This window comes from Pseudopodoces humilis, chromosome 8 (genome assembly GCF_049639895.1).
Source record: "Pseudopodoces humilis isolate 2021_Gansu_Grassland_sample_001 chromosome 8, ASM4963989v1, whole genome shotgun sequence".
NCBI lineage: Eukaryota > Metazoa > Chordata > Aves > Passeriformes > Paridae > Pseudopodoces > Pseudopodoces humilis.
The window spans coordinates 4,595,257-4,613,561 of NC_142207.1; the positions used below are offsets into that span (position 1 = coordinate 4,595,257).

General features: G+C 38.2%; 1 protein-coding gene and 1 long non-coding RNA gene across 2 annotated transcripts in view; one reads left to right on the plus strand and one right to left on the minus strand.

Annotated features, from left to right (window-relative positions):
- LRP1B (LDL receptor related protein 1B) overlaps nucleotides 1–18,305 on the plus strand; it is a 714,787-nt gene that overhangs the window by 328,030 nt on the left and 368,452 nt on the right. The window lies entirely within an intron of this gene.
- LOC148183828 (uncharacterized) lies at nucleotides 649–6,444 on the minus strand. The gene is made up of 6 exons (XR_015773083.1): nucleotides 6,308–6,444; nucleotides 5,653–5,733; nucleotides 3,528–3,622; nucleotides 2,968–3,034; nucleotides 1,894–2,043; nucleotides 649–1,541 (listed from the first exon to the last, which is right to left on the minus strand). It is a non-coding gene; the product is annotated as an uncharacterized LOC148183828 (long non-coding RNA).

Genomic DNA, 18,305 nt, shown 5'->3' on the forward strand with positions numbered 1-18,305 from the left:
ATAAACCTTTAGTAGCAACATTTAATTTAAAGGTAAATGTGCTGCGGTTCTGCAGGTGTTCAGCTCTAGTCTGTGTGTTCCACATGGATGTGAATGATTTGTCCAGCAGTTGTGTATTCTGCTTCAATCTGGGAAGTTGTCATTTTTAACTTCTTTTAAATAGTCCTGAATAAATAAAATAATTACTCAGGCCATCAGAGAAGTATTTTTTTTTCTGTGTTTTCTACTTGCTACTTCAGTCAGGCTTTTTTGGATGTCTGATGGTATTTTTGTTATTGCTTTTCTCCCAGCTTGTGACTTTTGTCATTTGATTACATTGCTTGTTCAGATTAAAGGTTTTGTTTTCTGCCCAGAACCCAGATCAGGTGTATCTCTACAAAAGTATTACAAAAAAAAAGAAAAGAAAATCAGTTGCAAACACACAGGGAGTGGCTTTTGCTGAGTGGCTTAGTAACAGAAAAGATTTCTCTCACTAAAAGTTGGTAGCTTTTCATTAAAGGGTCACCAGCATAAAAGCAGGTGTTGCTCTTGAAGATGTATCCACTGAAACACTTATCAAACCCAGTGCTCTCAAAGCTTTTTTCTATTCTAAATGTAATTATTGTTCTTCAACCTTCCTGTTCTTTCTGTCTTCTGAAAATCATTCCACATACATTATATTGTATCTTTTTGCTGACATTTGCCTTTTCTCTTTTTGAAGTCTGTCAGTGTAAAATGGTATTTTCACGTGCTTCCTTCATGCCTTAGCTAATGCAGAAAGAGAAAAATCAATGGTGGGTGTGCTTCTTTATCCACTCTGTGCTCTCCCTTCCTTTCACAAAGCTGCTTCTTCTGACATAAACACAGCTAATGGGACAAGCAGCCAAATATCCCACCTGGACCTGCCTTTCTCCCAGTCTTCCCACCACTTTAACCAGTGTGGACAGGACTCTTCCCGTGTCCTCAAGACCACTGTGACATCTTGCTCTGCACTGACACTTCGTATTTTGCAATGATTAACATTTTCTTTGCTCATTTTGTGTCAGATGTAGATGGGGTTTGATAAAATTGGGTTAATGAACTCAATGAGAATCAAATCTCATTCATAGTCCTGTCAGAATCTGGAATAATTTTAATTTAGTAAGAAGTTTAATCACATGTGCCTTATCTATAGAGTTCATTTGGCTTTTGTGTTGTCTTTTTTAGTTTGCTTTTATCTTTTGTTTGTTGGTGAGATATGGGGTTTAGATGAGGGAAGGGCAAGGAGTTTTTTCCCTTCTTAACTGTTTTTGTTCAGGATTGTTTAGTATCAAACCCCAAAACAGGGTCAAAGCCTGATTGTTATGCTGGCCTAAGGAATAAGTGTCAGAGCTGAGGGACTTTTCTCCTGAGCTTGTTTGTGCTCAGCAGCTCAGTGAAGCTCTACCAAGGAGCCATTACAGCCAGATCTGACAATCATTTGAATCTCTGTGCGTGTGAACAGCTGCCCCCGGATCACGGGTGGCAGAGACATCTCCAGCTGGATGGAAACTGATGTCAGGTCACTCAAGCAGTCTTCCCAGCTGTTGAACATAGATAAGTTGTAAATCACGTTTGGTTAAGAGAAAGAAAATATGAAAAACTTACCAAAGCCACTTTTGAGAAAGCACAGGGAGATCGAGGTAAAGAAGTGATAGAGAAGTTGGAAAAGCAGCTTGAAAAGGACTCAATTCCTTCACAGTTCAGTAGCTATAAAGAAATTCCTATTTCCTAATTTAATTTTTGAAGCTTGTTGTGATGATGCAGCCTTCGAACAAGAAGTCTTGCTAAAAACTTTTCATCTGAGGGATGGAACTGGTGATTACAGCCTTGCCACCAAAAAAAAATGATGTGGATTTGAAGGATGGCGTGCTTGGCTGACTTGGAGACACTTACACGAATCAGAAGTGATAATCCATTTCTGTAACATGTGGTGCACTGTTGCATTCCAGGATGAACACAAACTTTGCCGTGCTCGAGGGATGTCTGAGCTCGGCCTGACTTCCCAGCATCACCACACTGCTGGATTTTGCTCCTACCAAGTTCCTGAAAAGAAAAATCCACTGGGCACAGTGCCTACAGCATTGCACAGGGGAGGGAGAAGGGGTTTAATCCCCTACAGCTTTCTACTGGGAAACTCTTAGAAGACGTAATGAGAATTAAAGAGAACTTGACTGCCAGCTCTGAGAGTGCTTACACGTGGCTGTGCTCTGGCTTTCCAACAGGCTGTGATTGGAAGAGATCCCTTCCATTAAAAAACACCCAAACAAACAAACAAACAAACAAAAAAAAACCCCAAAAAACTGAGAGAGCAGAAAAACTTCTTGTTTTAAGTAATTTTCAAAACTTGGAAGAAAAAGCAATACTCCTTTTTTCACGAGGGAGTTTGGCCAAGTTCAGTGCAGGCATAAAATCAATTTGTCCCCATTGAAAACTGCTTTTCATTTCACTGAGTTGTGTCCATGAGGGGCCAGGAGCTGGAGTTGTCTGTCAAGGCTGGAAGAACGCTTGGAGCATCACTTGTTCTTGGTCTAAAAGTTGGTACCTGATAACAGCACCTGCCCTTGTATCAGAAGTGATGGGAGCTAGAAGGCTCCAAGCCCTTATGAAAATTGATTATTTGATTTCTTAAATTCATTTGATGCTGTATGAAAAACCAAAACAACAGCAAATGAACAAACCCCCCCAAAAAAAACCAAACAAAAAACCTCAAACTTTATTGAAAAATGCTGATTTCCTGCAAGTGACAGTAAATATGGTTATAAACCAGGAAAGACTTGCAGTGTAAACAAAGCAGAGCCAAAGGATGAATTAAGCAATAACAACCCCATCTAAGAGTATTTATCTGTCTGAGGTACCCAGCACCAACCAGATGGTTTCTGAAATGCTGAACAATTTAAGTTACAGGCTAAAGGAGTCTCAGCTTTCCCATTAAAAACAAAACAAAATTATTTAAGTTACTGATCTTACCAAGGTTGTCCTAGAGCTGCAGTAATGAGCAGTGAAGGCACTTTGGGTATAGTCTCACAAATATAAACTGCAAGAGAGAAAATGACATTGGTATGTTAGGAGCTATGTGCTTATGTTGGCATATATGGACTTGGCTGAACAGAAACTGCTGAATTTTTTAATTAGTTACTGTGCATAGGAAATATCAGTTTTAATTAAATGTTATTGAGCAAATTATGAAATCAGAAAGCATGGAATAATCCAGTGACTGTTCATCAAAGATGTGGATAACTCAAGTTGTGTTTCTTCGGCTCCAGTTGAGAAAGCTCAATTAGATTACAGCATTTGGTGGACAATGTTCACAAAACAAACAGACAAAATATCTTCTTCCTTTTGCATTTCTACTTGGAAATAAAGAAGTTATAGCAAACCAGCTAATGAATATTAGCAACAGAAAACCTAGGAAAACTCTCACTAAAAAAGGACAAATTTAAAATCCATACAATTCTACACATGACAAAAGGGGTCATTCCAAAGAGTGCCTACATTTTGTTACAAAAATCTTCTTTGCTTTTACTGACCTCTGTTGGGAAATCTGCTTTTCTAGAAGACAAGAGAATGATGGTAAAAATGCAGAGTCTCCCTGGAATTGCTGTGGCCCAGGCACTTGCTGAAGCTGATGAAAACAAAGATGCAAAAATGTTCAGAAAAAATGAAATCTTAGCGGTAAATAGAGTTTTAGAAGTGAGATGAAATAAGTCTGAAGGAAAATAAGAAAGGACTATTAATAGTGTGTGGTTGGTGGACTAAGAAGACTGAGCCACCATTGTGAATACACATCAAGAGGAAAATTGTATTTAGTTAACATTTAGATTTCTTTCTTCAGATATAAAAGGACACTAATTGTATAATTCACAGTTCATGTTCAGAAAAGGAAGAGATTTGCTCTGAATTAAAAGTCATGCTATGGAACAGCCGGGCAGGAGCGAAATTGGCAGTTCTGCACAATAGGCCAAGCATGAATTCCATTATCCCCATGGCACAGAGAGCAAAGCTCTCTGTACACTGCCCAAAACTGGGTAAAAGTCAGGGAGGAGGATGTTCAGTACAGCAATTAGTCAGCAAGTAACATAACCCCCCAAAATAAGGAGCCCAGTGATGAATAAAACACTGTGCCTGTCTTGAAATCTACCTTTTAAACCAGTTCAAATCCTGGCAGTGGATGTGCAGAATTCCAGTAAGCTGGTAAACTGAATTTGAAGATGTAAAACTTAAACTTTGAATAATTTCTTGAGAACAAAGGATTTTTGGGAGCTCAGAATGCCTCAAGATTTTAAGTAGCTTAAAAATGGGTTTCTGCTTGGAGGTGCTTAAGTCTGGGACTTTTTTTTTCCTCAGAAACCATATCAATTTCTCTAAAAGCTCAGCTGGGAACTAAAGAAGTTTACTTAGACCTCTGACTGAAAATCTTTCAGGTAATAGCTGGTTGTGTCTGCACACCAGTAAATACACAGGGAAACAATGTGAGTACTGACAGGGTTTTGGGGCTTTTATGGAGCTCTACAAATCTCCCTCTTCTTTATCTTCCAACATATAAAGGTGCCTTCATGGAAGTGAATAAATGATCCATTTATCTATTTGTGGACATACAAATACATTCATTGAATATATAGTTATGTCAGACTTTATTCTTTCAACTCATTTAAATTAGGAAAGAAACTGTTTTCCTACTCATCAATCAAAGCCTTTCACCAAGCACTGTAGGTCTTAAAAAGAAAAGTGCACAAAAATGTTATAGCAGATGTAGATCTTGAGGGGGTTGGCTTTGTTTTTATATTTTTTCCCCCCCCATTTGCTGCATGTGTCTGTTGCCTAATTTCTTGTCTCTTGGTGGCATCCCTCCCCCCACAGCAGGAGGGTTGGAACTAAATGATCTTTAAGGTCCCTTCCAACCCAAAACATTCTGTGATTTTTCTCTGTCTCTGATCCTGGCTTATGCTTCCAGTATTTCTTTGTCTATGCAGATATGTTTGTACTAATACCAGTTTTCATTTCACTTTCTTCTTGATGCCTGTACTGACTGATGGATTCTGTAGCTGCTCTGCAGGCAGTGTGAGGGGGAGAAACTGTAAACGAATATTTACATGAGCCACTGCCTGGAGCAAGGAGCCTCACAACTGTAGTTTTATGAAAGTAAATGGGAGAAGCACTTCTGTTTAACTGCAAAATCAAGGCCTTGATATTTATTTGGATTCTGGCTCACAGGCTGGGAGGGTTACTCGTTATTGCTCTTCTGACAAGAGAGCAATACCCCAAAGCAAACCTGAGACAAGCAGAGTTGAGGAATAAGATTCCAAGGAAAGGATCTGAAAACTAGGGGATATATTTGCCAGGAAAAATGGGGCCAATTCTTTTGTATTGTGATCTCAGCTTCAATACCTTTCTTTTAATGTATAAAATAAATGCACCAGGGTAAAGCCAGTGACTGTAAGGCAAAGACATGTGAATAGCAGAACATGAGTCAGGACTAAAGAAGTGCTTAAAAGTGGATCTTTTTTAAAATAAAAACTCAAAAAACAAAGACCACCAGGAGGCAGAGATAACAAAAATGGGAGAAAGGTCCTCCAAACAGCATATTGAATATATATATATATTTTTCCATAAAAGCATCCAAGGGACAATAGCAGAGAGAAAGGGAAACATCACCTTTCAAATATTTGTTGCAGTTAAGAGGTCCCGAGACAGAGACCATTCTTCATGGTGTAGACTTCTCCTTTTTCATCATCTCTAGCATGGGAAAAAAAGGAAAAAAGCATCTGTGAGAAAGGGCATGAATAAAAGATACATTTAAAATACTTCCTTCCAACTCCATTGTTTACTTATATTCTTTATAATTGAGACATTTGGGTCAAAGACCAGGAAATAAAAAATTAGAAAAAGAAAAATTTTCTTACATTCTTTTAGAACTGAAACAAATTTCAATGGCACAAGAATGAAACATCATTTTTGAACCAGCAAAATGGGGATAAAATGTTACCCCAGCTACTGATCTTATAAGGACATCAGAAAAATCTCAGAATGGGAGACTCGACCATCACTAATGGACAGTAAAACCAACACAATTGATTTTGGTGTCTGTTTTTAGTCAGAGGACAAATGCAAGTTTCACTGTGCAGAGGCCCTGACGTTTTTCTTTTTTTTAAGCAAGACTAACAAGGTAAAAATGGATATTTGGGTGCAACACTGAATCCCTACAGGCTTTGTTCTTAAAAATTAAGTATTTTCACCGAGCAAACAGCTGCAGGGTGTTTGTGTGGCACAGGGAGAGCTCTGAAAAAGGAGGCTGTGGAAATGCACCTACCTTCATCTTCTTCAGCCAAACACAAAAGGACAAATCCCTCACTCCAGCCTTCTCAACCTGCAGTTCAGGCCTTTGCCCAGGAAATAACAAACAATATTCAGTCTCCTCTTGAAGCAATTAGTCAGCATTGATGTAGGTACAGCCCTCAAAGCTCAGGCTGATCCCAGCTGGAATTAATGATAAAGGGGAATTAATTCTTTTGAAGGTAGTTTGTGGCAGCTGAGTTCTCATCTCTTCCACGATGCTCCTGTGTGTTGTGCAAACACCTCCCTTTCCAACTCTTCCAGGTGCTTCTATGTAGCAGTGCTCTAAACAGAAAATGAATTTCATTCACTGAGTTCAGGAGACTTTTCCAGTCTTAGAATTGAATTTAGTTTTCCAAATTCCATCTAGTTTCACTCCACATGTTTTACTAGCTCTGTTTTACTAGATCTAAACCCAGAACATTTTGAAGGTGTGAGAGGTTATGAGCAGACAGAAAATTAAATATTTGCAAAATGTTTTTAAAGCAAAATATCTGTGGACACCATTGGCTGCTTTACTTAGGAAAGAAATAAAAGACTTTATCTGTGAGAAGCCGAATGTTAAAAAAATGTGAATGGGTGATAAAATCACACCCTGCTCTTGTGGAAGCTGCTTAAGGTTAATAGGAGCTGAGCATGGGTAAAAACTAAGCAGTGCTATGAAAAGGAACACAAATATGTTCCTTTTTAAGTTCTAATCCAGAAATACACAGCACAAAGGCCAACCATGGAGATTAATAGGATAACATTGTCAATGTAGCAGACTCTAAATTGAATCCTTTAAATATATGTGTCCTAAAAGCCCTTAGGAATGTGTTCAGGTAAAATATGAATATTACAGTCTTTTCTTTCTGAGCTGCCTTCATCAGAATAAAGTGACTTTTGTGCTTCACCAAATGCCAGTGCACAGCAGATAGGTTCACCAACCAGAAATGGGATTCTTGAAATTATATTCAAGTAAATTAACTATTTCTCCTAGAACCTCTCTATAAAGAGTGTAAATGATTCTGACAGCACTCAGACTCACCCATGTGCCTTCTGCAGTTATCAAATACAGACTTTCTGTTATTATTTAGAAAACTATTGTAGACTTTATAAAAGAACAAAACAAAACAAAACAACAAATAACCCAACCCCTCCCCCCCAAAAAAAAACCAAAACAACAACCACAAGTCCACCAGCAATATCTGTTATGAACTGTTACTTTCCTGGAAAATTTCTGCTTTCTATTTTAAGTGAACAATAAATGTCCTTACTCTAAAGATACTTAAATTGCAGCACTTATTCCCAGCTGCACTGAGCCTATCCTTTTTTTTAGGCATTGCTGATTCTCAGCAAGAATTACTGAATACTGAGTCACTGGTAATATTTTGGAACCATGTCTTAAATTTTTTGTAAGGCTTTGTTATATATATAAATTTGAAAAATAATCAGTTTGATGTCATTCATGTCATCCCTTTCCTGGAAGAGGAGGACTCATTACAAAGTTGGACTTGAAAATCCCAAGTTCATACCAGATTTCCATACAAATGTGGCCCAGTTTGCTACAGGTAAATCAGTGGGAAGGAAAATATCTCTCTCTACTCAACACCCATATATGCAACAAAAATATAAAAGATTACATTTTTTAATCGTCATGAAATTACAAGGACAATTATATGTTTTTTCTGTCTAAATCAGATTTTTAATTTATTTATTTATATTTAATTTTACAGATGTATATAAGAACTTTAGAATATTTGCTAAATATAGGCCCAGGAATTATTATTTTTTATTATTATTATTTTTATTGTTTTTTCATATTGAATTTTTGGTTTTGAATCATGGTGTGTTAGCACAAGACAGTAAAAAAAACAGAAACTCCACTTTCATTTTGACAAAGTAGCATGTTCTAAGGTTTTGAATATTATATATAAAACCAGCATAATATATATCTTCTTTATAAACCATTTTGACACTTTCTTGGGTTTGATATTTGAAAACATTACAACTATTCACCTGAATACAGTTTTAAATCTCGAGTCTTGACACTTAAAGCCCAATATTGGAGGAAATAGACTTAACAGCAATCATCAGTCCAGCTCACTGCACTCTGTTGGAATTATCTGGAAATCTGTCTGCCACTAGTCCTATTGTGAAAGAGGAAATACTTTCCATAAACCATTTTTTATGCCTGTTAAAAATAGAAGCTTGTCTTCATTTCTGTCTTCAACACACTAATTTTACCTAATAATTAGTTTACTACCTTAAACTTCTGGTTCAGGTACATAAAAGCTTTCTAAAAATATTACACATATGTTGTGTTTGTTCTATGTCTGTTTTGCTTGGTAATTTTATTACCATTTAACAGATCTCTATGGAAGAGGTTTGATTTTATTTCATAATTTCATAACAAATTTTGCTATTTTTTGTTGTTTCTTTGGGGTTTTTTTTAGTTTTTTTAAAATTTATTTTTAAAGTTGCATTAAGTTTTACACTTAATTTTAGTAAGGGCTTGGGTTAATTTAAAGATGAGTTTTTTTTATAAATCAAAGGATGTTTTCTCATCTTGGAGCATAACTTTTAAAGATTGTTCCATGACACCTCTCAGCTAGACCTTGATGAGTACCAATAAAGTCTGGATTTCTTGGTAAACCCTCTCTGAAGCTCCCCATGATGGAAGAGATTTCCTTAGTCAGAAATGATGAATCTCGTGGCTTAGCAGCTATTTTATTGAAGAGAGAAGAGCAGAGACACAAGACTGAGATCATAGAATAGTTTTTTGGCATTATAAGTTGTGGAAAAAATGGTGCCAGATATGGTAAAAGATGGAAGGCTGAATGTGGTTTTGGTTATTGTCTTCCAGCATTTTGAGTGTTTTCTTTCATTTCCCTCTGTCAAAGTCCTTGCACTTCTGGACTTCTTTTACTCTTGAGTCCTCTGAAGGTTTCAGCTCTTCTAGGACATGGTGAAAAGATAAAATACGCTATAAACAGTGAAAATTTAAATGCTCCGCTCCGAGAAGCTGTGCTGTTGGTGATGAGGGGAAAAATGTCTCTGTGCCTCTCCCTGGTGAGCAGAACTCAGCAGGCAAATAATAGTTTTAACCCCAAAGTATCCTCTCTGTATGTCACATGTAATTGTTCTCGCTTCCTCAGACCGGCCAGGCTTAATGCCCCAGTCCCCTCCACTTGATGAGGATTCTGCTGCAAGCCAGGCATGAGCTCCTGGAAATTCCAGTGTTCTGGACTATTCTGTATTAGTGATGAAATACCAGCTTCTGTTTCAAATGTGATCATAGAGACTTGAAATGAAAAAGACATTTTAAAGCATTACCTCAGACACACCCTGAACACTCCAGCTCTTTGCAATTTGCACCTGCAGGAAGCTCCAGGAGCTCCTGGGCAGGTGGGTAAGGATCAGGTTTGGAGGTGTTTGTGGCCCTGAGTTCAGCAGAATCTTGTCTCAGGGGGATGAGCTGGATGAGCTGGAAGTTTCCCCATGAATTTCATTAATACTTGCCCAATAATGGGGGAAGATCTGTCTTGAAAGGGCTAAAATACACCGTGGCTGTCTGACACAGGCTCTGTCTGCTTCCACCCTCCGTTATCAGGATTATTTGGGTTTTGTGTAGGGAAATTGATACAGCCAGGACTGAATCAGATTAAATAATGCCTCTTTAGAATTATTCTAAGAGCACAAAAATGAGCAGGAGAGACTGTTTAATTTTTTACTGGTAAACATGTGAAACTAATTTTCTCTCTGAATTGCAGTACCTGTAGCTTTACAAAGCCTTTTAGAAGTCTCTAAGAGCTATTAATGTAACATTTCCTGTAAGCAATACAGGATTTTTTACCAGTTGTTCTAATTTTTATTTCTCATCTGAGGTTTTGTTCTCCTATTTACATCACTAAGGAAGAGAAGACACATAGATGTTGTGAGAGATGGAAATTTTACTGTGATATACACACCAACACATGTTATTTCTTCTTCCAAAAGAAAGAAATTCCAGGTCACTTTATAGTTATGGGCCAATACTCAATCTAATAGGACCCTCAGTGTCTACATAACACAAAACTCTACCATTTTTATCTTTTTGACACACTGTAAATTCCAGCAAAGCTGATTAAATCTTTTAAAGTGTTGTATTTTGTGCTTAGAGCAATTGAACTTGGTTCTCATCCTTTCAGTGCATGACTAAGTAAGAAAAAACAAGTAAAGCACTTTAATTGGATGTAATTTATACGTCTGTGTACAAAACAAAAAGGAAAAGTTTATGATTGCAAACCACCTAGCTTGGCTGAAAAATGCATAAGAACTATTTCTAAGTTTCTGTGTTAAAGCTGAATTAAACATATAAGTTAATCTTTAAAATTAATAAGTAATAGAGATTTAATTTTGTTTTTTTTAAAACCCAAACAGTTACACAGTGTTTGGGACACAAAGCTAATTTTTCATGTGATTATAGAATACAGCATTTTAATTGTAATTTTTTACCCCAAAATCATAAGTGAAACATGAGTGCATGTTGATATTAACATCATCTGCTGAAAAGCGTTAAAGTCTTGCAAATGAGATGAAAACTTTGTGTTTTGCTGTTTAAGGTAAGGAGTTAAAATATCAATGCATGTTTTAGTCCTTTCTTGTTTCTAAAAATGTCTTATATAAATTTCATCCAATCCTGTGAAATTTTGTGTTATTTAGGGCTTGAGAACTGCTTGTGTGTTTGAGATCCAGTTGTGCTGATGGAAAAGCGAGCTTGGTAAATTCCTTCTCAGTCCACAGACATTTCTGAGGTGGTGTGGGAGTGCAGATGTGCTCATAAGATGCAGGCCTTGGGTTTCCATCAGAATTTCCAGACTTTGGTATTGCTAGGATCCACTAAAAATCTTCTTTTAAGGGGATCTTATTTTAATCCAATTTCTGAGTCTAATGAAGAGCTGAGCTGGAACATGTCCACAGAGATGGATGGTGTGTGTAAATGTGCTCACACATTTTTACATTGTCAAATAGACCTGGGCTGCTGCATCCAGCTGTTCTATTGCACGATTCTACTGCTTAATAGAGAACATTTACAAGCACTTTCCTCATGACATTTGTACACTTTGGCTATGTAAACACCTATAACGTAAGTGTTGATGTGTTACAATACCGCTGGTCTTGGGTACTTTAATTGTTTAGGTAATTAACACTTCTTTAGTTCACCTCATGCCATTTCTCAGTGAGACCCCAGCAGCAGCCACTTCTGTGCCACACACAGACATCAAGTCATTACAGCAGTTGACACAGAGCAGCCTTGAGATGTGTAACACTAATTAAATCAAAATCTGCAAATTAAAAATAGGTTCTTTATAACTAATGAGGAGTGACCATCTACATGAGACAATATTCATTTTTTACCTCATTGATCATACATTATTGCTGTGGTGTGTTGTAGTAAATCACCAAAAAAATCCATTAGCAAAGCTTTTCTGTCCCTGCAAGTACAAAGGATATCAATTATTTTTGCTTCCTGAGAACATTTTTTTTCTTTCTCTTCCTCGTTGACAAATATTTGCAATGCCTTTCCTTAAAAATAACCAGGGAATATAAATTTTCAATGACTTTGCTTATGTTGGTAAACACAAGGACCTCCCTTAATATTCTGATACATCCTACATGCAAGAGCTTAGTAAATGTATGGATTAGGTTTTAATTTCTTTACAGATAAATATCTTGATTAGTATTTCCTGACTGCCAAGAGGAGGTTTTTGATAGCTTGTGTGAGATAATGCTTTATCTTCCATACTATATAATATTGCAAGACTATATCTTTTCACTTAGGACAATTTTAAATGAAAATTTTAAGGTGAAAGGTTAAATTTAGGAATATTTAAGCAATATCAGAGGTCTAAAAACTATGGAAGACATGTTTCTAATATCCCAATTCACAGTTCCAGGTTATTATAGAATGGGGTCTGGGAAAGGTGAGGTACTATATTAACATGGTAGTAGGTCATCTGTGCATTTGAAGCAGCGGAGAGAAGGTTTTGATTTAAGTAAAATGGCAAAAATGAGGATATTTATCTTGACTTTAGTAAATACTAGATTTTTATAACCTCTTCCATAGGAATGAAAATGTTTCATAGAGGTGCAACCCTGCTGACAATAACTGTAGAGATCCCAAGCTCCTCAATTCTTTGAATGTATGATTTTCACTGACATCAGGAAAAACACAAGCACAAACATAGCTTGGACTTTAGGTCCTTTCAGCTCCTCTATAAAGTAAAGTTAGGTGTTTGTGTTATCTTCTTCCCTGAACTTAATTTTCATTCTGGTATACTGTTGCAGTCTTTGAGCACTAATTATTAATTATTTTGTTTATTTATTGATCTCCTGACACTGAGGGAATGAATTTTGGAACTCCCCAGGCTACACTAGTCTCAGTTCCTCTCCATTTCTCTTTTCCATCACTTGTTCTTTGTTTTTAGCTTGTAACCAGACAGGCTGCAGAGCAGTGGGGATGAGGTCAAGTTTGATGTTCCAGTTGTGGTCATGGATTTCACTGATCACCCTTAATTTTTTTTTTTTTTTAAATCCATTTTGCCATTTAATCCAGAAATTGTTACATTCAGAGCTATTCAGTGAAAAAATACTCCAGTCTCATTGAACTGTTACATTAGTTGGAGGTTGGCTGAGGAGTTGGTCTTGTCTCCCTTTGCTAGGTGAATTTCCTAGCTTGAGGTAATTTAGGGATGCAAAATGTCCAACTTCATTTAGGAATATGGATGGACTTTACTGTTAATGAGCTGATTTTACTATTACCAGTCTGAATACCTGTATGGTTTTTATAGCTTTAGTGGTAACATTAAGGTTAGGTGGGAACCACACTTAATTTAGGTTCCATTTCTGGTGGCTGCTCTTGGCCTGACCACCCCAAGAGCTGTGCTCTGGCTCCAGCCCCATTCCAGACTGTGACTGCCCAGAGGGATTTTTGGATAATGATTCAGCACTGAGCTCTTGAAGAAGGATTTCCTCAGCCTATTTTTTCCTCTTCATCAGCTTTTGTGCAACCTTCAGCGCAGCTTTCCCCCTGTCCCCAGTGGTCATCAGCTCCATTACAGGAGAAAGGCTGAGTCCTGTGGCTCTGTTAATTATTTACATCTGTGCAGTGAAATCTGACATGCAGAAAGCAGTGAGCAGGAAACAGAGCCAGAGATTGCTGGAGAACCATCTCCAACTCAGCTGACACAGCCCTTATCGTGGCACTGTGCAAACAGCGCTCATGGTTTGAAATGAGGTATTTAAAAAATTAAAGTTGTTGTGAAATATTAGATTTAGACTGCCTTGCTGTTTGTTTTTGTCTGGTGTGTACAAATCCACACAGAGGAAAAGATGAGTGTAGGGCATCACTCTAAAAGTGTGTTGGCCATAAAGCCAATATCCATGTGCTGGGTGCTGAGCCTGTGAGTTTGTTTTTACACAGTTCTGGTGCTAAGAGTGTCACAGGAGTACAGGAAGGGGAGTTTTGTGAGCCACTGCAAGGTTTAAAAGTTTTACAGCCAGATAACCTCTGGAACTGTTTTGCCTGCTGTATTGTATAGAATTGAGAACCATCCTTTGGAACTAAATTTTAATATGGATTTATTTTTTTTGAATTATGTATTTTTGACAGACCAAATTATATGTCGTAGTATTATTTAGGTTTGAAAAGCCTGATAAGATTATTGAGTCCAGCACCACTGTGTTCACCACCAACCCACATCTCCAAAGGCCACATCTACATGTCTTTTAAATATCTCCAGGGATGGTGACCCCACCACTGCCCTGGCCAGCCTGCCCCAATGCCTCATCACCCTTTTGAGGCAGAATTTTTTTCACAGTAACCAATATAAACCTCCCCTCATGCAAATTGAGGCCATTTGCTATTGCTCTATCACTTTAGAGCCAGAACCTCCCCTGGCTGTCCCCTCCTGCCAGGGACTTGTGCAGAGCCAGAAGGGCCCCCTGAGCCTCCTTTTCTCCAGGCTGAGCCCCTTTCCAGCTCCCTCAGCCCCTCCTGGGGCTCCAGCCCAGCTCCATTCCCTTCCCTGGAGTCGCTCCAGCCCCTCAAAGTCTGTCGTGTGCGAGGAGCACAAAACTCAGCGCGGGATTGGAGATGAAGCCTAAGCTGATCAGCACAAGTCCTTGATTGGATTTGGGAATGTTTGGCTGGGGTAGCTGTTTTGTCTGCTCCCCGTGCAGAGCAGAGGGAGCTGTTGACATCCCCCACGTAAGGAGCGAGGGCAGGGAGCAGACACTTGTCAGCAGGCGTGTGAGGGCTGCGAGCCAGCACAGATGACTGCTCGTCAAACTGCGGTGACTCAAAAGCATCTTCTGATTTCTGAAGTTCTTCATTTGCTCGTTTGTTTCTGTTCGTTTCGGTGTTGCTTTCTGCAGTCTTAACTCCCCTCTTAGCTTTGGTCATAAGCCGTGACTTCTGTGTGCTGTAGCTGCATTTGCTCACTTGCCAACTCACAAAGCCACTGCTTGCCACTGGTTTTATTGTTTCTTCTGAAGTATTATTTTGGAGATAGAACGCTGTGGCTGCGAGGTCAGAGTTTGCACTTCTCACGTTGTTACAGCACAATACCTTCTACTTTGCTCTTCTTTTCAGTTATCCACATCCTGCTGTAAATGTTTATTATTCTCCTTACATGGGCAGCTGAATACCTGATTCAATTGAAGGTGACTTCAAATTTATATTAATTATCAGTCTGCATGGTTGAATCAAGCATATGGATAAAAATAACTATGGATAAGGGGTTACTTATGCTACATAAATCCTTATTAAATATGAAATTCTTTCTTTGCATATATATAAGATATCACAGTGTAAAGGTTTTAGGTCATTTCCATACATTTATCCCAGTGTTTCAAAGTCTTGGTGTTAGAAATGTACCTCTAGTCTGTGTAAAAATTGACTTTATAAAGCATTAGATACCCTCTGGGTTTAGTTTACACTTACATTAACTCATAACTACAGAAATTAATACATAGTATTCAGCCACTTGTGACAGTTCAAATATTTAACTTAAAAAAAAAAATAGAATGAACAGAAAAGCCCAATATGAAACCATCTAATTTTCCCATAAAAGCAACATCTTCATTAAGGTACAATATGTCTTGTCTTGACAGGCTCAGAGACATTACTTTAAGTTGTTGTGATTAAAAGTTTTCTAAAAGATAAGCACTTTTGAAATCCCTGCTTTTCGATAATGAACTGGGCAGAAAATAAATCTAAACCCCCACCTGTGCAAAGACTACTCACTATTAAAATTGTATCAGATATTTTATGTTACTTTGGCCACATGTTGCAGGTTGCTCCTTGCTGCCAAGAACGATTTAAAGAATAAAGTTTTAAAATCAATTCTGCAAACTTCAATGTCATATTCCACACTCTGAGTCCACAGTAGAAATGGTGTACCAGCAGTGCTTCGGAAGAAAGTTAACAGAGACATAAATCCTCACAGTTTTATATTTGTGTTTGACAAGTCACATACTCTTTTCTACCACAGTGTTTTCATTTAAACCCATATTTGTTCAGAAAAATCCCAAAATTTGTGTCTCTTCTTCTTCTTTAAGATAGAATTGAGTTCAAAGGCTGTGGAAAGAGGTTTTGTTCAGGATAACTGCTCACTGTGGAGAAAATTCACTCCAACACGATGCTTAGGAGTGCAGGAAGGATGTGCAAGTTACTGATGTAAAACACAAATGGGAATTTTGAAGATGTCCCACAGTTGGGTATAATTAGTTCTCATGGCTGAGGACAGCGCAGGATTAGAGCTGCTCAAAAAATTCTGGTCTTGAGGTAAATTGGATGCAGTGATATAAAAGGATATACCACATTTGGCTGCCTTGTCTTTTGTTTAAAATTCCAACTACTTGCCTAAGTTGTTCAAGGAGAAAGAGATTTGTAAAAACATAGTTTAGAGAGACAAAGATGAAAAAAATAAAAAAGTAGCAACTCTGATGTTTTTTTTGGTAACAGTAGTCAAACAGAAGCATGACTTATTGAATTTGCAATAATTGGGTGTTTTGCTGTAATTTAATAACTTCCTGTGAACCTTGAATTTGTGTTGTGCACCCAAGTACAGATGGAAATTTGCAAATATGCTTTTGTCACACTTGCAATCCCACTAAACTTAGTATGTAAAGTTGTACCTTAATTTATGTTGATTAGAGAAAATGTTTCTCTAAGAGGATGTTCTCTTCAGAAGGAAATGTACATCATGAAATCATATTCATTCATATTTTTTGCTAATTAAAACTAGTATATTGCTTATGGTAATAAAAATAGTGGAAGTAACCAGTTTGTAGAGTCTTAGTTGCATTCTCCAGTTTGAAATTTAGTAGAGCAGGAGCCTGAGGTGAGGCAGGCAGAGTTTTCCTTCAGCACAAATTCACAGATGCCATGTGAGGAGTCTGATGAAATGTCCCTGCTGCTTCTGACAGAGACATTTAATATTTTCTCATGATGCTTCTTTATTGTGAACCCAGAGCTCGTGATTGATTCCTCCCCTTGTCTCCTGCTGGGGGACATCACAAGGACTCCCTTACCTCTTCCCAACCCTCCCGACCTAAGGTCACCTTCCCTGCAGGGGCTGGAGCTGGACTCCCTGGGACCTGCACAGGTATGGCCAAGAACACCGTCCAGTTTCCTTCCAGCCAGTGTGACACGGTGTGACCCATTCAGAATGGCTTTCCTAGGTGGTCTGACAGCCAAAGAAATCTGGATCCAAAATGAATCTTTCTCCTGTTTCCAGCCTGTCTCCAGGCACAGGTTGTTTTCTGGAGATTTAGGGAAAGAGCAATAATCTGTTCATCTGGCTGTGGAATGTGCCTGGCCTTGATACCCTCACCGATCCTGCCCCCCACCCCCTATCCCTAGGGAAGCACCCAGTGCCCAAACAGCCTCCTCTAGGGCTGGGACAGCCCTGCCTGCAGCCCTGGGGGCTCCCCCATTGCCCTGGCCTGGCTTCTGCAGCTCAGCTCTTTTCCCATTCTTCAGCCATCTGTTCCTAGACAATTACTCACAGAAACAGTTGGAGATTCTGCTGCCTGAGCCGACTCTCTTGAGCTGCTCGCATCCTCTTTGCCCTCCAAGCAGTGTCCCAGGATGAATGTTTGAAACATCGAGATTCTGTATTACCATAATTGCAGCCAGTAGTTTTGACTATTTTTCTACCAACTGGCAAGGCTAGGAATTATTATGTCTTTTGAAGGGAAGAAAAGACACCATCCATCTTTTATATTCTTAGCATTCTTGCACTGATGTAAAATACACCGAGATTATTTTGAAGAAGAACACTTTTAAATTCCTTTTCCCGAAGTTGACTTGATAACACTGCCAGAAGTGGCTGTCTGTTAAAGGGAGAGTGAAGAGGAGTAAACAAGATAAAAAGCTACTCTTCTTTATTTGCATTAGACATTTCAGAAAGTGCAGCAGCTGGGAAGGATTCAGTGGGAGAAGGAAGTGCTGCTTCAAAGGCATTACAACATGCAGCTTGATTTTGGTTTTAATTTTTTAATTTTTTTTTTTCAATAGAGGTGGTAGAAATTGTGGGCAGGGAGGCCTGCTGTCTTATTCTACTGGTGTTGATGGTTGAGACTTATTACCATTTAGACTTATTTTGCAAAGTCACAAAGCTTCTATAAAATAAGATTTTTTGGGGACTGAAGCTCATCTTCATTTTTAAGCCAAGTTGCCTTCCATCATGCTTGTGAAAGGTCAAAGTACAGATGAATTTATCTTAATCACATGAATAATGGAATTGCTTCCAGTCCTCTGCTCTCACAAGTGGTGCACAAAATTCCTCTCAAAACCAAAACAATTCAAGTAGTACTTCCTGGAGTGTTTTTCAGAATCCTATCCTATGTTCCCAATCAAAGAAATCTAATTAGGAAGCCCCTCTATTAGTATTTAGAGTTAGAGAATATGTTTAGAATTGTACAATGTTTATGTCCTGGAGGATTCT